The following is a 25204-nucleotide window of genomic DNA, read 5'->3' on the forward strand; positions in this document are numbered from 1 at the left end:
ATTAACTAATAAATATATATGTATATAAGCATATACATTTATATTTGAGTAATAACGCTGTCTACATAAACCGCAATGTAAAGACCCTTTTTTTCTAACACCTCACATCCACACACTTTAACCCCTTAAAACTGCTTTGCACAGCCATATTTTTTTTAAAAAAGTGCAAATATTTTATAATAAAAAAGTAACAATACTCTTTATTTTGGGGGCAATTGGGGGGACATTTTTATAACTAACCAGAGATCTCATCTTTGGTTATTTTTCAGAGCGCCATTGCTACCAAGTAGCATTAACCAGTCACTTGTATTGGTTGATTATTTAATGCGCGAACATAATTTGCCCGTTAATGGGCATATGTTAAATTAGTGCTCCACTTGTAAACTAGCACATAATGTATATAACATAAAAAAATACCCTTTATAAAAAAATTATACTAAAATAAAAAGTCCAATTTAAAAGTCCAATATAATTCAATCCACAAGGATATATATATATATGTGTGTGTGTGTGTGTGTGTCTGTACTGTGGAAAACCAATGGCACTACTTTTTATATTTTATATACGTCTTCCAGAAAAGTGTATTCTTGTTTACATGCACAATCATGTGTTGGATGGGGTGTAGTGTATTGTTACATACTAGAAACGAAAGTTACAGTAGAGAACTGAAAAAGAATACACTAATTGCACTCACAGACGTATTATATATTTATATATATACATATATATATATATATATATATATATATATATATATATATATATATATATATATATATATATATATACATACATACATAAATAGATATATATGTGTGTGTGTGTGTGTAAAAATCCAATGCAAAAAGTTCCCAATCTCAATATCAGGCTGCTCCTCTTCTATTCCAACTTCGGATCGCAAAACTAATAGCAAAACCGCTGTACAGAAATAAACTAAAAAAGAGGGCGCTTCATATGCATCAGTGTTATCATCAAATGCAGGACTATGAACACAGCTAGAGGGTACTCACACACTGGTTTGTTTTATTGATTTTTTGTTTTATTAAACACGATTTTGAAACCACTCCCATTTCAAGTGTACAGTTTACTGCTACCTATTAATGAAGATTGGTTACGTGGAACAGCCTTGAGAAGTACCAGCAGCCTGTATATAGTGAGCTGGAGCACTGTAAACCTTCAGAACAGCCCTATCAGCACATAAGGGTGCTGCAAATATATGTATATACCCTGTAGCTGCGTTCATGGTCCTGCATTTGATGATAAGATTGATATGCACAGGAGTTGCCCTCTTTTTTTGTTTATTTCTGTACAGTACCTATGATGGCGGCTATTAGAGGGGCGAGGGTTAGAGAGCTGTTTGTGGGGATATCAGGGGGGGGGTGAGGAGGGTTCTCTACAATACAGAAATGTAAAACAAATATATATATATATATATATATTTTTATTTATTTATTTATTTATTTTTATTTTTTTAAATAGTTTTTTGAACAACATACAATGATCGCCTTGTAACATCAAGGGGATATATAGCATTGTTTAAAATACATTGACATTTGTAGGGAAAAAGAAAAACACAAATAGGCTTCCTAAACCTCTATTTTATAATACTATAGCGTAGTTGGCTGACTAATCGGGTGATCACTTTTGGGTCAAATGGTCGCAAAAACTGAGAGACCTATGGTAGTCAGGTAAGCAGCCACTTTTGGGCTTTATAATTATATTAAATAGAGGATAGTCCCCACATCCACAGAGGGAGTAATCTATGACAGTCTAGTTTAAAGGTAACAAGATGTGGGGAGTTGGCTCTTGTGATGGGCACATTTAGGCCATAGTATAAGGGAGGAGGGAAAGAAGTCAGCGGGCGAGAGACGCTCAGAATATAGGGGATGATTTGGGGCGGAGCCTTATAAAATAAAACAGAAAAGTAGCCAGGGGAGAGGGAAAAGATTAGATGGTATGCATAGAAAGGTAATTATATTTAATGGCAGGCATCCATAGCAGAGTATAAAGACTATTTGTTGTTTAACAGTACAACACTTGGGCCCTGTCATAAGATAGTATTAAGTAGCTAAAGAAACAGACACCCTATAAGTTACAATTGACATCACAATCATGGTATACAGAGGGTGGTAGAAACATGGACTTCTGAAACTAATACAGTATAAATGCACCCTGAATATAGGCAGTGAAAACACACATAACATAACAATTAAGTAATATAGTGACTTATAAAACAGAGATAGCGATAATATATGGCAATGACAACATCCGGCCTATGACTAAGCAGAAACTACTACAGTTTTGAAGGGGTAGTATATAATATTGTGTTTGAGATGGTAAGAACCCTATAAATAACTCGGGAAACATATAATCAGACATTAAACTAGTTGGAGCTCCATTAATTTGCCATAGCGCATCGCGGGTCTTAGAGCGGGTAAAGCTTAAAGGGAATTTTTTTTTAAAGGGAAATTAAACATTTCGTCTTAACGGGTAAGAGGTGTTCATATGACTATAAACACTAGTGTAACAGTATGGTTCCAGGGGGGGTTTGGATCTTAAAGGTAGTAAAGCAAGTATATATATGGGTTTAGAGAATAGTGTAATCGCTAACATGGAAATTAACTCAAATGTATTCTGAGCCTGAATGAAGCTCAATTATAAAACCTTACATCAACATTAGTATATATAGACAAGCAAAATAAAATAGCCTATTATCAAGCGTGTAGTATAGATCTGTGTGCAGTAAATGTAACAAAGATTTATTAGGATCTGTTCTGGGTGCCATAAATCTATAACTGGACAGTTGAGGCAAGGCTCAGACTAATACCCCTTCTTAGTAATATGATATGAAGTTAATGACATAGGATTTTGAGGAAGAGATGTTACGGAAGTATATGTGTCATAATACAAGGTCTCACAAGGCAAACTGTGTAGACTGACAGTCTGTTCATTAATGGTTAAATAATTGTATCTATACACGTTAGTTGCAAAATATGGTTCTTGTAGGAGAGGAGCTAAGAGGGATCAGGTTCTATACAAATGCGAACCAACACTAATAAATACTCATAGTTAGGCACATTAAGATAGATATAAAATATATAGGGATGTGAGTGCCTACAAGAGGGACTCTCCTAACGCCCCAAGTTAACATTGGATAGGGTGACCATATTGCCGCTTTAAAAAGGGACACATATGAAAAATACATATGTCAGGGTTCTTATACAAAACATTTCTTTAAACAGCCCTGAAAGCAGCCCTGACATATGTATTTTTCATATGTGTCCCTTTTTAAAGCGGCAATATGGTCAGCCTAACATTGGATAACTACAGACCATTCACCATTATGTACCTTATGCAGGATGGATAGCTATATTGATAAATTATGCTTAAAGCGCAAGCTGAGGGGTTTGTTCTCCAGGCCATAACAAGGTAAGCCATATGTTATAGGTACATAGTAAACATCTAACATGTAAATCAAACAATTATAAACTTATTCAACAGCAGTGTTAATGTTAGAGACCCACATGGCTATAAAATTATTAATAAGCGTCTATAGCTATAAGTTAGGTGGAGGAGAGTTCCAGGTACACTGAGGACTCATCTCCCCTTCACTGCAGAGTTCCCTGTAGCTTCAACCAACTCCAACTGCGTTAGGGGAGCAGTAGTAGGAACATTCAGCATGACCAGAAGTTAAAGAAATTTTAGAAAGCTTAGCGACTTTATGTATGTAAAGACCATGGAAATAATATGTTGTGGGCATTGCAAGGCTACCGTATATGCTAGAGAGTGTAAAGCATTAGTCATTCAAGAACCAAATAACTCCCCTAATTTCTAACTACATGGTAGATAGTGAAACAGTAGCATAGATATCAGATAGAACAAGTTCTGACGTAGAGAGGAGCAAATATATCAAGGCATATATATCACATGAAATAATAAGAGAACTTCTTCGCCATATGGTGAAGAAATTTGCATAGGCTAAATATGTATAGGTCAAATAGACCTATCCCTTTACCTGATAGACATAAATATGGCCCCTCTGTGAGCTCTGTTAACTAACCATATAAAACTAGGGCTGTGTTTAATTATGTAATATATTAGAGGCCTAAGGCTAGGTTCACACCACTGGAGAAATCATGATATCTCAGACATCAGACTATTGAGTCATCATTTAAAATACCATCTATCTAGAAGTTAGGGACTAGCACATGTTATGTTTACAAAGCCATGAGACACTAGTGTCTCAGCGATGGAAATAAAGTAGCTAACCAATATTGGGATATAGAGCCTGAGATTACATAGGCGCTGTTCTCCAGATAGTAAACGTTGTAAAATGTGTTCTAATGTCTGAAGATGTGGTAGGTAATGTACGTAAACGATAGTATTGAGTATGTAATAACAAGTTTGTATCTAACTAAGAGCCTAAGAGGTGTGATGAGTATATGTAAGTTATAATGGCCTATAGAGCTGTAGTATGAGCCTATCTGCCTAACCATTAGCTTAGACAAGGCAGCAGAGCAAGCTTAACAGCAAGTTGCCAATGCGTGAAATTAAATCAGGTTACACACATTTTTGACCAACTTGGGCTAGAAGTAACGTTAAAAAACAACAGATGTCCATAGCATAACAGTATTATTTTTTTTTAAGCAATCCCTAAGTTGCATACTGGCACACTGTTTGCCAGTACCTAAGACGGTGATGACTAGTCATGGGTGAGGGAGGAACAAGAGCTTTTTGGGAGGGATCTGGTAGGAATCAAAGGGTGTGAGGGGTCAGGAGGGAGGGTAATCTCTATACTACAAGTGTTGTGTGTAGCTGCAATTAGCGGCCTTCTAATTACCAAAAAGCAATGGCAAAGCCATGTATGTCTGCTATTTCTGAACATAAGTGATCTCAGAGAAGTCTTTACAACCATTTGTGTTATGACTGCACAAGCGGTATATAAATAATTTCAGTGACAAAACCAAAGTTAACAAATTTTGAATATGAACTTTAATGATTCAGATAGAGCAGATGCAATTAAAAATAAAAATCTCTTTCTCTTAGTATACTATGTTGAAACTGAAGCTCCTTTCTATAATAGCATATCTAGATAATCTAAGAAGCGTAAACATAAAGTGTGACTTCAAGTGACATAATGATCAAAACTCTTATATTGTATAAATGTATAATTACGCAAATGTTACAGGTACACAAATGCAAATTAGAATACACACAGTTTTATTACAAAGCTTGATCAGTTGTACAATAAAAATTAAATACAACCAGAAACAAATAACAGGTTTCTAGAATAATACCTGCTCCCTATTTACTAACAAAATCTACAGCTACATCTAGTCATAGAAGGATACATAAAGTTCCATTGGAACAATAAATAAAATATAAATATAACCTGTAAAGTAAGGATCAGATTATAGGTTGTCCACATATGACAATAGCAAGATGAAGTCAAGAGCTCTCATTGTCTAACCTCCTAAACCTAGTAAGGTCTCACTTTTGCCACAATCAGCGAGCGCTACACAGGTGCAGAACCAAATATCCTAAGCTTACATTCCTGCTTTTCAAATAAAGATACCAACAGAACGAAGAATAATTGATGATAGGAGTAAATTAGAATGTTGCTTCATTCAAGCCCTACAGATGAAAGTCGAAGATCTTGACAATCATAGCCACCATAGCAATCTACGGATTTGGGAAATACCTGATGATTTCACTCAAGATACCCTTATCACCTATCTGTAGCAATTCCTTAAACACCTGGAAACCTTATTAGAACTCTCTGAAACATCCCTAGAATGGGATCACTAAGACCTAAGACCGAAACCTAACCCTTCAAACCCACCAAGGGATGTAATTATGAAATTTGCAAGCTACCAGCAAAAATGAGCCATATGGAAACAAGCATGAAGTCAGCAATCAACAATATTCCAGGGACACAATCTACAGATCTACCAAGATTTATGCCCAGCAACAATTGAAAAGAGACATTCTCTTAGATTCATTACATATCAACTACAGGAACACAAAATAAAATACTGTGTGGGGCTTCCCTTTTAACCTTTAAGTGCACAAATATGGCAAAACCATAGTTTACAGGGAATCGGAGGACCTAGACACTATCAAAAAGTCTCAACATTACTTTCACAGTACCCCAACAACAAGAAATACCAAAACATGGCAACATACAAGAAAATCTTCCAAAGTACCAAAGACCACAGTGGTCCAAAGTACTCTACACCCAAAGAAAAATCTTTATCCAAGATAGAAGATGTTTTTTATCTACAAGGACCATATTACCGAAGCAACAGAAAAACAAAGGTGATCTTAGTAATAATGTTGTTTAAATAAATGCTGTATAGGTGAAATAGGAAAGATATGTATAAACAGACTTTCATGAAAATAATTTTCACCTGAAATAGCTACTTACCTGCATATCCCTTTAAAGACTGATAAGATGCTAATTCTTTATAGATATTGATATTGTTAACTAGTTAAAATGTTTAATAATTTTAATTGCAGAGAATTGTGTAACTAAAGGTGCTGCAACAATGGCAGTTAATAACAAACGATTTTTATTATACTCAACCATTGGAAAGCAGCTACCATGCATATTGTTGTAAGATGGGGTATGGCCCCCTGTACAGGGAACCTTCTTCCAAATAGATGCTGTGTTAACAAAATGTTTATTACAACAAACTGAGATCTTCCCTGGTCGGGAGACCAGACCTTTAAAAGAAATATATGCCTTTATATGCCTCTCAGTCCTACACTAGATTGCTCAGCCACTAATTCCTCAGTTCGTACATCACAAATAACCCACACACTTAACTACCTGAAACAATTAACAGTACATGACCTATGGAGAACCTATTACCCAGAAAAAGAAGATTATACATTTTATTTATACCCACACAAACAATACTCAAGAATCGACTATATTCTCACAGATGTCACAGGCCTTTCATTATTTACCTAGACCCAAATCTCCCCCATAACAATGTCAGACCATGCGTCCGTTCTTGGCTCCCTTACCATCTAAACCTATACATAACTATATATGGAAATTGGACGAACAAATCTTGACAGACCCTGCAATAACCCAACAAATCTCCCAATCCATAACTGAATACTTTATATACAATAACACAGCAGAAATGTCCCCAAATGTATGATAAGAGATGAGCTTATGGCTATTAAAGCCTCTATCACTAAACAAAGATGCACATTCCTGGCAGCATTACTTACTAATATCAAAGATTTAGAAAAACAACATAAAAAGTGTTCTACTAACCATACCCTACTAATAGCTATCCAGGCAGAAAAAGAAAAATTAGCGACCCAATTAAATTAAGAACCCAAATGTCAAACACTTCGCTTACAACAATTGAACTATGAAGGCCAAAACAAAACCGGTCATTCCTTGGTGCAATACCTTAGACTAAAACAACAGAAAAATTATATATTACACATTAAAGATGATAACAATAAAATGCACTGCTCTACTCAAGCCATTTCCGATACATTTAGAACATACTTCCAATACCTATTCAATCTAAACACCAAATCTGACTAGACACAAAACTGAATGACATAAACATATATCTGTCATCCCTCAATTTACCTCACTTTACTACTAAACAAAAAGACCAGCTAGAAGACCCCATAACACCAGAAGAAATACAGAATGCAATTAAAGACCTTCCAGCTGGAAAATCACCGGGCCCAGACGGTTTTACTAACAGGTATTACAAAGTATTTCAAGAAGACCTACTCACATTACAAAATTCTTTAACCACATTGACGAAACCAAACAGTTATCACCTAGATCACTAGAAGCCCACCTTATTCTTATACCCAAGCTGAAGAAATCTGTAGACCACCCATCACACTACTGCCCCATCGCGCTAATAAACTCGGATGTGAAAATATACGCAAAAATACTTGCAAACAGATTAAACCTAGTACTTCCAGACTTAATCCACCAAGATCAAGTAGGCTTTGTTCCCAAAAGGAAGGCAAAAGACAACACGGTCAGGGCCCTTAACTTAATTCAATACATACAAGACAGAGAAATCCCAGGAATTCTACTGTCAATAGACGCGGGAAAGGCCTTTGACCGTGTTGGCTGGGACTTCTTACGAGCCACATTACTCAACACGGGCCTTGGGCCCAAGATACAAAATAGAATCTTCTCTCTATACTCTCACCCCAATGCAAAATTACTAATTAACGGAATGCTGTCTAGTTCGTTTACCATATCTAACAACATGCAGCAGGGATGCCCTCTTTCTCCCCTGCTGTTTGCCTGTTTTATAGAAACTTTAGCTACAAAAATTAGGCAGAATCCATTGATCAGAGGAGTACAAATTGGAACTCAAACTTATGTTATGTCCCTATTCACAGATGACATTCTATTCTCCATCATAAACCCAGAAACTTCAATACCCCCACTATTGCAGGAATTTAACACTTTCAAACTACTTTCGAACTTTACAATAAATACATCCAAAACTAAAGTCTTAAATACTAACCTGGATAAACCCACCCTAGACAAAGTTAAAAAAACTAACAGCATTCACATGGTGTCCCCCGTCACTACACTATCTAGGAATAGAGTTAACTACTTCATTGAAATACACCTTTAAAAACAACTTTCTCCCCATCCAAAAAATAATTATAAGAGACCTATCATCATGGCTTTTTAAAGGCTGTTATGATTAGGCAAAATAAATGTGCTGAAAATGAATATCTTCCCAAGACTCCTGTATATACTACAAGCCCTACCAATCCCACGTCTTAAAAACTATATTCCAACCCTACAAAGAACCTTAAGCGACTTTGTTTGGCATAGACGTCCTCCTAGAATAAATAAAAAATTTATGCAAACCCCTAAACTTCAAGAAAGTCTAGGGATACCCAACATGACTAAATACAGCCAAGCCATATTCTTACAAAGGATTATTGATTGGTGCATACATTTCGAACGTAAAAGATGGGTACAACTTGAACATTAAATGTTAAACATACCACACTTATGAAAACTCTGCTGGAATTTAGAACAATCAACGACCACATTGTTTATCAACTTTCCACTGATAGCGGAAACATACAAAACATGGGAAGCTATTGTAGACACACAACCCAATATATCCTTGAAAGCCTCTCCTTTAACCTCACTTATCGACAATGAAAAATTGACGATAGGGACACACACTTTAAGAGACACTCCAAATACCTTCTACAGAGACATTCCAATACACTTTATAACATCAAATGAAAAAATACTATCAAAATCAGATCTGATTGATAAGGGATGCACCTGCTTTTGCATCTGCAATTGATTTCTGTACGCTCACGTCCATCATTTTGTTACATACCATAAGCACTCCAGAAATATGGTTAGACCATTAACTAACTTGGAACACCTTTGTGTTAGACCCCCTTCAATAACACAAACCCTTTCAACAATATATAAAATATTAACATATAATCCATTGGGTCACATACCTGCTTTCCTTAAAAAAATGGAAAGAAGAGCTAGGAATAATAATATTGCCACAAACTAGTGTATCTATCTTTTAAAATGTCATGAAAACTTAAATTTCTCTCTCAGTACAAGAAATGAACCTACAATTTTTACATAGATGGTACCTCACTGCAACCAAACTACACCAATTGTATCATAACAGATCCAACCTTTGTTGAAGATGTGGTCACGGACATGGTATTATGGCCCATGTGGTGGTGGTGTAAAACAATTCCGAATTTCTGGAGAACCATTATAGAAGAAATAGAAAACATTTTAGAAATCCAACTCCCTCTAGAACCTTTAATCTGGCTCTTAAATAAACCTCCTAAAATCAAAACACTACCTCAAACTATTCTACATAATGACTAATAGTGCCAGATACCTTCTAGCTAGAAACTGGAAAAGTAAAAAAGCCCCATCTCTAACGATGTGGATACCAAGAGTTTCAGATTTCCTAGACAAAGAAGAATATTACTATATTAAAAACGCTAAAATGGATATAAATGCAGAAAAGTTAAACCTATGGGAACAATACCTCAAGAAATTAAAACTCACATATAAATAGTCAAAATTGATCCGTTTAATGTTCAACTACTACACATTAAATCAAATCACACAAATTGTATATATAATTATACACATGAAAAATGCAGGAATAGCTGGTTGCACAATACAAAATGAGGTGAGTCGTCAGTTACACTCCATATTCAATAAGCCAAATGTTTTAGTCAATTTTAAGCAGTAACGTCATTCTTTCTCTTTTTTCTTTTTCTTTTCTTATTCTCTTCACCTTCATAAAGACCCTTGGAAATGAAAATGTAATCTTGCAAGAAGGTTTCTTTTCTTTTTTTTTCCTTTTCTGAATGATTTAAATGTAAAACATTACTGATTGATAATTGTTGTTCATGGAAGCTGCGTCTTCCACTCTGTAATTTGAAATAACTTGAATAAAATCGGTTTAATAAAAAAAAAAGAAGATAACAGCCATTAGAAACAAAAATAGGCTAACTAACTGTCTTTGCGATAATTAGCCGACTTCGATTCTCCAGCAGATCATGTCCTCTGTGGCACACACAGCATTATATTGCAGTCCAAGCTTCTGCAAAGGTTTCTTCACACAGTTGCATCACGTTGTTCCCATCTGGGAGCGCAACCAAGCTAAAGAGTTTGTGTCTACCTGTACCGGATAAAAAAAGGGCCACATTTTAATTGTCTATAAGGAACATGGCTCTCTGAATCGGGAGAACCACTGTAGGAAAAGTCAAAATCACAAAAAGAATAACTTGGTATATACAGAGTAAAAAAAATGAATTGCAAAACAGATGACTTTGGCTTAATTAAAATAAAAGAACAGAAAAAAAGAATGATAAATAACATGTAAGATATACAGTATGAGAAGCAGTGGTCATCCAATGCCTGCTTCTTACCCTTTCCTCCACCTCTAAATTGACGGGAATAAACTACCCCAAACCCATTAGTTCAGGTGATGAACATGCCCTGCTCTTATGCGGAAGCAGGGGACGTTGTTGCATGAGTAATTCCTTGTGCAATAGTACATATGCACTGCAGACTACAGTGTAAAGAGTCCACCTGCCAAATTAGTACATAGGGGCCCTATGTTTAACTTAGCCTTTACAAATGTTTTCTTTGCACTTCATCCAAGATTTGTAAAATGCCTTATTTGATCAAGGGATATGAAATTTTTAAAATTTATTTTGTAATTCAGACAGAACATGCAATTTAAAAAAAAATCCAATTTACTTCTATTAACAAAATTGCTTTGTTCACATACACCTAGATTACGAGTTATGCGCGCTATAGGGAAATTAATGAACGCAAAAACCCCCTATAGTGCAGCCATTACAAGTTTTGAAAAACCCGGCTTGTGCGTGTGATATGGGGTTTTTAAGCTCCATACCGCACACAAAACAAGCGCTGTTTTGACGTGCTTGTGCATGCTTTCCCCATAGACATCAATGGGGAGAGCGGGTCAGAAAAAAGTCTAACACCTGCGATCGCGGAAAGAAAAGCTTCATAACGCAGGCCCATTGAAGTCTATGGGGAAAAGAAAAGTTACGTTTAAACCTAACACCATAACATAAACCCTGAGTCTAAATACCCCTAATCTGCTGCCCCGACATCGCCGCCACCTACATAATGTTATTAACCCCTAATCTGCCGCCCCGATATCGCCACCACCTAAATAAAGTTATTAACCCCTATTCCGCCGCACCCTAAGATCGCCGCCACTATATTAAAGTTATTAACCCCTATTCCACCGCTCCCCGACTTTGCCGCAACTAAATAAAGTTATTAACCCCTAAACATCTGGCCTCCCACATCACTACCACTAAATAAACCTATTAACCCCTAAACCGCCAGCCCCCCATTGCAACAACCTAAATTAAACTATATTAACCCCTAAACCTAACCCTAAACCTAACGTAACCCTAACACCCCCTAACTTTAACATAATTTAAATAGAGCTAAATTAAAGTTACAATTATTAACTAAATAATACCTATTTAAAACTAAATATATACTTACCTGTGAAATAAAACCTAACGGCTAGATTACGAGTTTTGCGTTATAAGGGTTGAGGTGCTAACTTGCACGTTATTGTCACCGCTCACTTACCTACAGCACTGGTATTACAGGTTTTTCTAAACCCGGCGTTAAAAGATAAGAAGTGAGCGTAGAGCAAAATTGTACTCCATACCGCACTCCAATACCAGAACTGCTTAAGTCAGCGGTGAGCTGGTTGTACATGCTCGATTTCCCCATAGACATCAATGGGGAGAGCCGGCTGAAAAAAGCCTAAAACCTGCAATAAAGCAAAGTAAAGCTCAGCAACGCAGCCCCATTGATTCCTATGGGGAATCTAAATTTATGTTTACACCTAACACCCTAACATGAACCCCAAGTCTAAACACCCCTAATCTAACACTTATCAACCCCTAATCTACCGCCCCCAACATCGCCAACACCTACATTATACTGATTAACCCCTAATCTGCCACTCCGGACATCGCCGACACCTACATTATACTTATTAACCCCTAATCTGCTGCCCCCAACATCGCCGACACCTACATTATATTTATTAACCCCTAATCTCCCTCCCCAATGTAGCCGCAATCTACCTACATTTATTAACCCGTAATCTGCCGCCCCCAACGTCGCTGCCACTATTCTAAATTTATTAACCCCTAAACCTAAGTCTAACCCTAACACCCCCTAACTTAAATATAATTAAAATAAATCTAAATAAAACCTACAATTAATAACTAAATAATTCCTATTTAAAACTAAATACTTACCTGTAAAATAAACCCTAAGCTAGCTACAATATAACTAATGTTACATTGTATCTAGCTTAGGCAAGTTTGTATTTATTTTAACTAGGTAGACTAGTTAGTAAATAGTTATTAACTATTTACTAACTACCTAGCTAAAATAAATACAAATTTACCTGTAAAATAAAACCTAACTTACACTAACACCTAACACTTCACTACAATTAAATAAATAACCTAAATTAAATACAATTAAATAAATTAAATACAATTACCTAAATTACAAATAAAAACAAACACAAAATTACACAAAATAAAAAACAAATTACAAGATCTTTAAACTAATTACACCTCATCTAATAGCCTTATCAAAATAAAAAATCCCCCCAAAATAAAAAAACCCTAGCCTAAACTAAACTACCAATAGCCCTTAAAAGGGCCTTTTGTGGGGCATTTCCCCAAATAAATCAGCTCTTTTAGATGAAAAAAAAATATACAAACAACCCCCCCAACAGTAAAACCCACCACCCACACAACCAACCCCCCAAATAAAACCCTAACTAAAAAAACCTAAGCTCCCCATTGCCCTGAAAAGGGCATTTGGATGGGCATTGCCCCTAAAAGGACATTTAGCTCTATTGCAGTCTAAAGCCCTAACCTAAAAATAAAACCCACCCAATAAACCCTTAAAAAAACCTAACACTAACCCCCTGAAGATCCACTTACAGTTTTGAAGATCCGACATCCATCCTCAATGAAGCCGGGAGAAGTCCTCATCAAAGCGGCAAGAAGTCCTCAACGAAGCCGGGAGAAGTCTTCATCCAAGCCGGGAGAAGTGGTCCTCCAGACGGGCAGAAGTCTTCATTCAGACGGCATCTTCTATCTTCATCCATCCGGCGAAGAGCAGGTCCATCTTCAAGACATCCTACGCGGAGCATCCTCTTCCAATGAAGTCTTCTTCCCGAATGAATGTTCCTTTAAGTGGCGTCATCCAAGATGGCGTCCCTTAGATTCCGATTGGCTGATAGAATTCTATCAGTCAATCGGAATTAAGGTTGAAAAAATGCAATCAGCCAATAGGATTGAACTTCAATCCTATTAGCTGATCCAATCAGCCAATTGGATTGAGCTCGCATTCTATTGGCTGGTTGGAACAAACTCTTGCCCGTCTGGAGGATCACTTCTCCCGGCTTGGATGAAGACGTCTCCCGGCTTCGTTGAGGGCTTCTTGCCGCTTCGAAGAGGACTTCAATAGAGCTAAATGCCCTTTTAAGGGCAATGCCCATCCAAATGACCTTTTTAGGGAATTGGGAGCTTAGTTTTTTTTAGTTAGGGTTTTATTTGGGGGGTTGGTTGTGTTGCTGGTGGGTTTTACTGTTGGGGGGGTTGTTTGTATTCTTTTTTTCAGGTAAAAGAGCTGATGCCCCACAAAAGGTCCTTTAAAGGGCTATTGGTAGTTTAGTTTAGGCTAGGGTTTTTTTTTTTATTTTGGGGGGGCTTTTTTATTTTGATAAGGCTATTAGATTAGGTGTAATTAATTTAAATATCTTGTAATTTGTTTTTTATTTTGTGTAATTTAGTGGGGGGGAGTTGTAATTTAGGTAATTGTATTTAATTTATTTAATTGTATGTAATTTAGGTAATTTATTTAATTGTAGTGTTAGATGTTAGTGTAACTTAGGTTAGGTTTTATTTTACAAGTAAATTTGTATTTATTTTAGCTAGGTAGTTAGTAAATAGTTAATAACAATTTACTAACTAATCTACCTAGTTAAAATAAATACAAACTTGCCTGTGAAATAAAAATAAAACCTTAGCTAGATACAATGTAACTATTAGTTATATTGTAGCTAGTTTAGGGTTTATTTTACAGTTAAGTATTTAGTTTTAAATAGGAATTATTTAGCTATTAATTGTAGGTTTTATTTAGATTTATTTTAATTATATTTAAGTTAGGGGGTGTTAGGGTTAGGGTTAGACTTAGGTTTAGGGGTTAATAAATATAATGTAATGGCAGCGACGTTGGGGGTGGCAGATTAGGGGTTAATAAATGTAGGTAGGTGGCGGCAATGTTAGGGACAGCAGATTAGGGGTTAATAATATTTAACTAGTGTTTGCAAGACGGGAGTGCGGCGGTTTAGGGCTTAATATGTTTATTATAGTGGCGGCGATGTCAGAAGCGGCAGATTAGGGGTTAATAATTTTATTTTAGTGTTTGCGATGCGGGAGGGCCTCGGTTTAGGGGTTAATAGGTAGTTTATGGGTGTTAGTGTACTTTTTAGCACTTTAGTTATGAGTTTTATGCTACAGCTTTGTAGTGTAAAACTCATAACTACTGACTTTAGAATGCGTTACGAATCTTGCGGGATAGGCTGTACCGCTCACTTTTTGGCCTAAAAAAAAGCTTGTAATACAGGCGCAATGGAAGTCCCATTGAAAAAAAGACTATACGCAAATTGCATAAGTTGATTTGCGGTAAGGCCAAAAAAGTGTGCGGGACAGCTCGTAATAGCAGCGGTAGTAAAAAAGCAGCGTTATGAGCCTTAACTCTGCTTTTTTTTTACTCATAACGCAAGACTCGTAATCTAGCCGTATGCTAGCTACAATATAACTAATAGTTATATTGTAGCTAGCTTAGGTTTTATTTTTATTTCACAGGTAAGTTTGTATTTATTTTAACTAGGTAGACTAGTTAGTAAATAGTTATTAACTATTTACTAACTACCTAGTTAAAATAAATGCAAACTTACCTGTGAAATAAAACCTAAGCTGCCTTACACTAAAACCTACCATTACAAAAAATAACAAACGCTAAAATTACAAAAAATAAAAAACCTACCATTACAAAAAATAACAAACATTATCCAAAACAATAAAAATGATTCCTATTTTAATACCCTTTTTAAAATAACCCCCCTCCCAAAAAACCTAATCTATAATAAACTACCAAGGGCCCTTAAAAGGGCCTTTTGGGGGCCCTTACAAGGGCCTTTTGTAGGGCATTGCCCTAAGTTAAAAAGCTCTTTTGCTACAAAAGAAAATAAAACAACCCCTAACAGTATACAAACCCCCACCCCCCAAACCCACAAAATAAGTGGCATTTAGCTCTTTTGCTGCCCAAGCCCTAATCTAAAATTAAAAACCCACCCACAACGAAAAAATACATTAACAGTTACACACAGTTACACAACAGTTAAAAACCCACCCACAACGAAACAATACATTACACAAAATAACAAAGAAATTATCAAAAATAATAAAAATTATTCCTATTCTAATACCCTTTTAAAAAAATAAAAAAAATAACTAATCTAGAATAAACTACCAATGGCACTTAAAAGGGTCTTTTGTAGGGCATTGCCCTAAAGATATCAGCTCTTTTTCTGAATTTTTTTTTACAAACACCCACTAACATTACAAACCTCCACCCCCCCCCCGAACCCACAAAATAAAAAAAGCTATCTAAAAAAACTAAGCTGCCCATTTGCCCTGAAAAGGGCATTTGGATGGGCATTGTCCTTAAAAGGGCATTTAGCTCTGTTACATGCCCAAACCCTAATCTAAAAAAAAAAAACACCCAAAAAACGAACTAAATCACTAACCCCCGAAGATCCACTAACAGTTTTTTAAGTGCCGCTTGAACGATCTTCATCCAGGCGGCGAGACGTCTTCATCCAGACGGCCTCTTCAATCTTCATCCCGGCGGCGAAGTCCTCATCGAAGCTGTGAGAAGTCTTCATCCAGACGGCCTCTTCAATCTTCATCCAGGCGGCATCTTCTATCTTGATCCCGGTGGAGCGGGTCCATCCTGAATCCGGCGCAGAGCATCTTCTTCATACGGTCGTCACCGTACACTGAATCTTCAATGCACGGTACGTGATTCAAGATGGTGTCCCTTGCATTCCTATTGGCTGAAAAATTTGAATCAATATGAGATGCTAAAATCCTATTGGCTGTTCAAATCAGCCAATAGGATTTAAGCAGCTCTCATTCTATCGAATGATGAATCATCCAATAGAATGAGAGCTGCTTAAATCCTATTGGCTGATTTAAACAGCCAATAGGATTTTAGCAGCTCTTATTGTTAGTTTAAACTTAGTTTTTTTATATTTGACAGGTAAGTTTTAATTTAATTTAAGATAGGGCAATTGTAATTTTAATCTAAAATTAGGGGGACGGTAGGTTTAGAGGTTATTAGTTTAATTTAGTTTATTGCAATGTGGGGGACTTTCAGTTTAGGGGCTAATAGTTTACTTTAGTATATTTCGTTGTGGGGGGCTTGCAGTTTAGGGGTTAATAGGTTTATTATAGTGGCGGCAGTGTAGGGCTTAATAAATTTAGTATAGTGGGGGTGATGTGGGCGGACGGCAGATTAGGGGTTAATAATATTTAAATAGTGTTTACTATGCGGGAGGGCAGCGGTTTAGGGGTTAATAACTTTATGATAGTGGTGACGATGTCGGGGAGCGGTGGAATAGGGTTTAATAAAAAAATTAGTTGAGGCGCTGTCGGGAGCGGCAGATTAGGGGTTAATAAGTTTAATATAGCATTTGTGATGCGGGGGGCCTCGGTTTAGGAGTTAATAGGTAGTTTATGGGTGTTTAGTGTACTTTGTAGCAGTTTAGTTATGAGTTTGATGTTACAGATTTGTGGCGTAAAACTCATAACTACTGCTTTTAGATGGCGTTACAGAATTTGTTGTTTTAGGCTGTAACGCCGTTTTTTTAGCCAGACCGCAAAACTCGTAATACCAACGCTATGGGAATCCCATTAAAAAACGTAAATTTTTAAGAGTGTGGTACTGACGTTGCGTTACAGGCTTGCAGTACAGCTATACCGACAAGACTTGTAATGGCTGCGTTGCTGTTTTAACGCTGAAAATACTACATTTTCAGCGTTAAAAGACGAACGCACAGACTTGTAATCTAGCTGTTTGTATGCTTTGTTATAGAGTTACCTAGGAAGGTGTCTGAAAGACTACATGGCAGGAAACAGTGCTGCCAAATAGTGCTCTAAAAACATGCATGCTCCTGAGATAGATACCAAGAGAACGAATTTGATAATAGAAGTTTATTGAAAAGTTATTTAAAACTGCTTGCTGTATTTGAATCATGAAAATATGTTGTCCCTTTAATCGAAAAATATTGTTTTGCATTATAACCCTTTTTATAATTTGATTAGATTTTGAAACACATTTTTTATACTATGCTGCAAAAAAGTTATTGACCTTCACTTGTCCATATATATTCACATATCCTGCAATGAGTATCCAACACGATAAGAAACATACGTCCCAGACCAGCAAAATCTATATATACTCTCTGCTAAGCATGAAAGGGCCATGATCAGAATTGTAATGGTCTCTGAGCTTGTACACAGTCAATATAATAAGCAAGTTTAATAATATTGTCTTTTGTTTTATCTAGCTCTGATGAAGCGCCACTGAGCATGTGCAACACACATCAGATTTAACCAATGCAGCTATTTTTATTACACCTATTACAAGTGGAATAAAAAGATCTTATGTGGTCACCTTTCCAGATGTTGACCTTTCTTTTAGGACTTTTTGATTTATCCAAACTATTGCAGGGTGTCCTTCATGTAATAATGCAGACGTGTGTGTAATGGTGTAGGGATAATGACCCTCTCAAAGTGACAATTTTAAGGCTTTGATTTTCTAAAGACTAGACTTGTGCGCATCGGAAAAATTTGTTTCGGTCCATTTCGGATCGATTTGGATGTTTTGGAATTTCGTTTTCAAATCGATTCAAATTCGGATACATTTGAATGCATTCGTTTTGGATTCATTCAGATTCATTCAGATTCAAATAAATTTGGATGTATTCGGTTCGGATTCGATTCGTAAATTCGGAAGTTTGGTATGTGTTAGGTGGGATGTGCTGTGTATTTGACTAGTATTGTATTATGTACTGTAATATTAGGTGTAACCCATAGCAGAGTGATATAACCTAATATACTGTACAATACTAGTGTAATTGTGATTAGTCCATAGCCATCCAAATGTAATGAATAAATCCAAACTAATTTGGATTTATTCGTTAGTTTCGGTGCTACGGTAATTCGGAAATTCAAATCGATCCGAAGCTCCAAATTTAACAAATTTGTCCGAGTTTCGATTCGAAATGAAATGCACATGTCTACTAAAGACAAAGATGTGGTTCAGACATAGTAGGACAACTGCTTTACACATATTTCAGAGTTTCTGTGAAGTTTGTAATTCTATTTGTCTCCCTAGCAATTTCTGTTACAGTAATGATTTCACTGAAATATATGTTCTGTTTTCACTCTCTTACTCTGATATTAAATAATTTGATACTGATATACTGCTAACAATAAAGCAATAAAGAGATTTACCGCAAGCATCACCATCATCATGCCTACATAAAAATAGATCCTTTATACGTTTACAAATATAGCAGGATTTCTTCTTTGAGAGGAGATGAAAGGGGTAAGTCCTGATATTCAAAGATTTTCCAGCTTGGAGAGAAACTGGAGTTCAGACCTCACAGGGGCTGAACTCGCTGAATATTCCATTATGGTGAGATTGCTCTCATTTATGTATGTGAAGGAGACATAAGCCCAATGAAATATAACAGTGCATGCATGATATGAGAGTTGTTACACTTACACTTTGTGCTTTTTATTTTATATCAATTGGGTCCTTTCAGTAATATTGCATTTAAGCTTTACACTTTCTCATTTATATTTTAATACATTTAAATTTAGATCAAGCAGTGATTTTACAAATTCTCTTTATGTTTTGAACGTTTCTGTGTTACTTTAACAAATTAGGATCACACTTTGTATGTTACTGTGTATATTTTACAAATTACATTGCACATTGAATTTGCTGCATTATAAACTAAAACTGACAGCTTCAGAAAGTTGGAGGGACAGGGCATTACCTGGGCTGAACAGGAGAGCTCCCATGGTATGTCTGAAACTCTATCACAAGCCTTGTGACTAAAATATAGACAAAAGCAAGTTAAATTGTAGTGAACAAATGTCAGTTTAATGTATAATTGATGCAAACTAAGCTTTTATATCAGCCCCAGGGGTTCTCCAGTTACCTTCTCTCTCCCATGCAATATTTTGTATCCCAACTTTCAATCACCTAGATTACGAGTTGTGCGTTTGTGTTTTAACGCTGAAAAAATGGCCATTTCAGCTTTAAAACAGCACCGCCGCCATTACAAATCTTTTAGCCGGTACCGCAACGTCAGTCCCGCACACAAAATTATGTTTTTTCGTGGGACTTCCATAGCTCTGCCATTACGAGTTTTGCGGTCAGGCTAAAAATCTTGCGTTGCAGCCTATACCAACAAGATTTGTTTTGCAATCTAAAAGCAGTAGTTATGAGTTTTACGCTACAAAACTGTAACATTAAACTCATAACTAAACTGCTACAAAGTACACTAAACACCCATAAACTACCTATCAACCCCTATACCAAAGCCCTACCGCATCGCAAATACTATATTAAATGTATTAACCCCTAATCTGCCTCTCCCGACATCGCCGCCACTAAAAATAATTATAGACCCCTATTCCGCCGCTCCCCGACATCGTCACCACTATAATAAAGTAGTTAACCCCTAAACCGCCGCCCTCCCACATCGCAAACACTATTTAAATATTATTAACCCCTAATCTGCCGTCCTCCCACATCGCCCCCACTGTACTAAAGTAATTAAGCCCTACTCTGCCGCCACTATAATAAACCTATTAACCCCTAAACCACATGCCCCCTCAATGAAATATACTAAAGTAAACTATTAATCCCTAAACCGAAAGCCCCCCACATCGCAATAAACTAAATTAAACTAGTAACCCCTAAACCTAGCGCCCCCCTAACTTTATATTAAAATTACAATTTCCCTATCTTAAATTAAATTAAAATGTACCTGTCAAATTAAAAGAACTAAGTTTAAACTAACAATTAAACTAATATAACTATTTAACTCAAATTAAACTAACTACCAATTAAATAAAACTAAACTACACATTAAAAAAATCCTAACACTACTCTAAAAATTACAATGTATCTAATTACAAAAAATTAAAAAGATTACATTACAAAAAATAACAAACACTAAATTACTAATCTAAAAAAAAAACCTTAAAAAAAACCTAACACTAACCCCCGACCATCCACTTACAGTTTTTGAAGTCCCGCTTGAACGATCTTCATCCAGGCGGCCTCTTCTATCTTTGTCCAGGTGGCAAAGTCCTCATCCAGGCGGCGAGAAGTCTTCATCCAGGTGGCCTCTTCTATCTTCATCCAGATTACATCTTCTATCTTGATCCCGGCGGTGCGGAGCAGGTCCATCTGGAAGACCGTACACTGAATCTTCAATGCAAGGGAGCCATTTCAAAATGGCTTCCCTTGCATTCCTATTGGCTGGAAATTTTGAATTTCATCATCCAATAGGAAATAGAGCTGCTAAAATCCTATTGGCTGTTCAAATTAGCCAATAGGATTTAAGCAGCTCTCATTCTATTGGATGATGAAGAGCTGTTACATTAAGGGCAATGCCCTACAAAAGGTCCTTTTAAGGGCCCTTGGTAGTTGATTATAGATTAGGGTTTTTTTATTTTGGGTGGGGTTTTTTTTTTTAAAAGTTATTAGAATATGAATAATTTTCATTGTTTTGTATAATTTAATTTGTTATTTTTTGTAATGGTAGGTTTTTTATTTTTTGTAATTTTAGTGTTTTTTATTTTTTGTAATGTTAGGATTTAGTGTAAGGCAGGTTAGGTTTTATTTCACAGGTAAGTTTGTATTTATTTTAACTAGGTAGTTAGTAAATAGTTAATAACTATTCACTAGCTAGTCTACCTAGTTAAAATAAATACAAACTTACCTGTGAAATAAAAATGAAACCAAAGCGCTAGGTACAATATAACTATTAGTTATATTGTAGCTAGCTTAGGTTTTATTTCACAGGTAAGTATGTATTATTTAGTTAACAATTGAAACTTTAGTTTAGCTCTATTTTAATTATGTTAAAGTTAGGGGGTGTTAGATTTAGGGTTAGGGTTATGTTTGGGGTTAGGTTTAGGGGTTAATATAGTTTAATTTAGGTTGTTGTGATGTGGGGGGCTGGCGGTTTAGGGGTTAATAGGTTTATTTAATGGTAGTGATGTGGGAGGCCAGAGGTTTAGGGGTTAATACCTTTATTTAGTGGGGTGCAGCAGAATAGGGGTTAATAACTTTAATATAGCGGCGTCGATGTTGGGGTGCGACAGAATAGGGGTTAGCAAATTTTATATAGTGGCAGCGATATCGGGAGCGGCGGCAGATTAAGGGTTAATAACTTTATTTAGGTGGCAGCGATATCGGAAGCGGCAGATTAGGGGTTAATAACTGTTGGTAGATTGCGGCGATGTCGGGGGCAGAAGATTAGGGGTGTTTAGACTCGGGGTTTACGTTAGGGTGTTAGGTTTAAATGTTTTTTTTTTCCCTAGACATCAATGGGGCTGCGCTACGGAACACAAAGGGTAAATGCAACAGAATTCTCATGTCATGCAGTGCTATATAAATGACCAGTAACATGGCTGAAGCCTTGACGTGGCGCTACTGCACACGTGAGTCAAAAGATGATTAGTATAGTAGTAGTGGACTGGTAACACAATTTTTTCATTACTTTTTGTAGTATTGAATTAACATACAGTATACTAGTAAGATACATCACACATATACATTTAGGAGCGCTACATTATTGCGCTCCCGCAAACGGGCAAATTAACAAGCCATTACAAGTGGCTGGTTATTGCTACCACAAGCTCGCGGTAACAATTAGCGCTCTGAAAATTAACCAGAGGTCCGATCTTTGGTTCATTTTCTAAAAGTGCCAAAAATGCCCTCAAAATAGAGGGCATTATAGTTTTTTATTAAAAAAAAATGTATCTTTTTTTAAAATAAAAAACAAACTGCACTAGGCAGTTTTGGGGCTTTAAAGTTGGTGGAAGTGGGCACTGAAAAGTGCCTTTGCTTTGCAGTCTATGGGAACTGTGTGTTACCAGTAAATATATATGTGTATGGGCTTATATACATACTGTATATATTTATGTGTTAATGTGTATATACACATATTAACACATCAATATATATGTATATATTCATATACAGTACATATATATTTACTAAGTGCTGCCCATCGCTGCACTACTTACCTCTTCCCTGCGTGAGGTTCTGATTCCAACCGTGATGGCATCAGAACCAGGCTCCCATAGGAGTCTATGGAAGTGCGCTCTCATGCACTGGTACGACACAGTAGAGCGCAAATATTGCTTTAGTTAAAGTGCCATAAAACAGGTTGAGATCTGTGCATATCCTAAAAGGGCTAATTAATTTAAAATAGTTTACATAAAAAAATTGTTTAAAAATTGCTGGCAAGTATTTTAAAATAATTTTAAAAAATTAGCAAAATGAATTACATAGCTAAACTGCCTGGAGCAGCTAACTTCACCCCTCTTATCAGTGTTTAGACACAGGCAAAGTATTTCAACTGAGTTGCCAGCTTCTAGGCATGCTCCAGCAGATAATCCCTATGCACTTTTGCATTTTACCAAAATAACAATAAACATAGATATAGCCATAAAAGGAATTGTGTGGGGGGAGTTGGAGCTTTACAACTCAGAAACTAAAAAGAAAGGGTTCATGGGGAGGCACTGCAGTATAAATTTGCAGGTAAAGTAATTAAAGTACATATTATATTATTTTGTCTCTATTCCAACTTGTTGTATGTCCCTTTAAATCGATATTTTGCGCTCCATTTATAATCTGGCCCTTATTATAGCAAATATGGTACTACACCAAACACACTGATACTAGCTGTGTGACTCATAGTACTTTTACTGTCTGGAAGTGACCTGATGACAACAGGTGACTACTACCATCTCAATCATATGCTAATATGGGGGGGGGGGGGGGGGTTGTACATGTCGTGTAATTTTATTTTATTATTTTTTATGTTTCTTCAGTGTGCAGTGTGATTGTAAATGGCATTCAATGCATAATTATAAAATAGTATGTTATGCTGATTGCTGTGTGAGTGTGTTACTGTGTTGTGGGACTATGTATAAGACTGCCTGCCTGGGGCGAGATTACATATGCAGCGTTGCGTTTTTACACGGTTTTGGTATTACATATATGGCGTAGCATACAAGTTACGCGCGTATATTTTACCGGTCGGCCGCATTTTTTAAGCTAACATAGAACCGCGTCGCAAATCGGAATCCAATATTCAGTGCAAGGACTTACATGCGCAGAATTGAGAAAATCTACTCCATTTTCATCTCGCCACACAAAGCAGACGCAGCAAACCTTGCACTGACGAAAAAAGCAACGTTACTCCATGGAAGCCTCAACAAACACATACATTTAAGCAGCATCTCAAATAGTTAAGTATAAAATGTATAAGATTTGCTTTTTTTAAGGTTTATTTGTATATTTGAAATAGCTGATTTTGTGTTTTGAAGTCACTACCTAATAAAATGGGTTGAGCTTGTAGGTATAATCAGATCTCATTACTTTATCACATTGTGTAAATATACTTGCTACCTTATTTAATATCTGTTCATAAACCAATCACCAATACTTGGAGAGAACAATGGAAAATGATCATTATATTACCTTATCTCTTCTAGAACCCACTGAGAGTGTAATTTATTATACTGTCTGTGTTAACACAGCTTGGCCTTGAGGCCAAAATATTTAAAGGGACAGTCAAGTAAAAAAAAACTTTCATGTTTTAAAAAGGGCATGTAATTTTAAACAACTTTCCAATTTACTTTAATCACCAATTTAATCACCAATTAGTTGAAAGCTAAACCTAAGAAAGCTCATATGATAATTTCTAAGCCCTTGAAGGCAGCCCTTTTATCACATGCTTTTTTATTTGCTTTTCACAACAGGGGAGAGCTAGTTCATGTAAACCATATAGATAACATTGTGATCACACCCGTTTAAAGGGATAAACTGTCCCTTTAAACCTTGCTGCCCACTTAATTATTAAAATCAATATTCCTCCTCTGCAATTGTTTCAAACCAATCACAAACAGCACAACCTCTCACATGCAGCCTTAAAACACCTGACAATGCACACCCTATCAGTAACATCAGTATTATATATAGCCATGTGTCAATTTATATTGGATGTGAGATACATTGATTTACATCTTATAAGTGAATATTACTATATGTACCCTTCATACACAAATATGTGGATGTGAGTTATAGTACAATAATATGTCATAAACATGATAATATTACCTGTTTTTTATTGCCATTTCAACACAGGTCATATTATAGTTTTAACAATATTAGTGTAATAAAACACACCTCACATGGATG

Source organism: Bombina bombina, chromosome 2 (genome assembly GCF_027579735.1).
Source record: "Bombina bombina isolate aBomBom1 chromosome 2, aBomBom1.pri, whole genome shotgun sequence".
Taxonomy (NCBI): domain Eukaryota; kingdom Metazoa; phylum Chordata; class Amphibia; order Anura; family Bombinatoridae; genus Bombina; species Bombina bombina.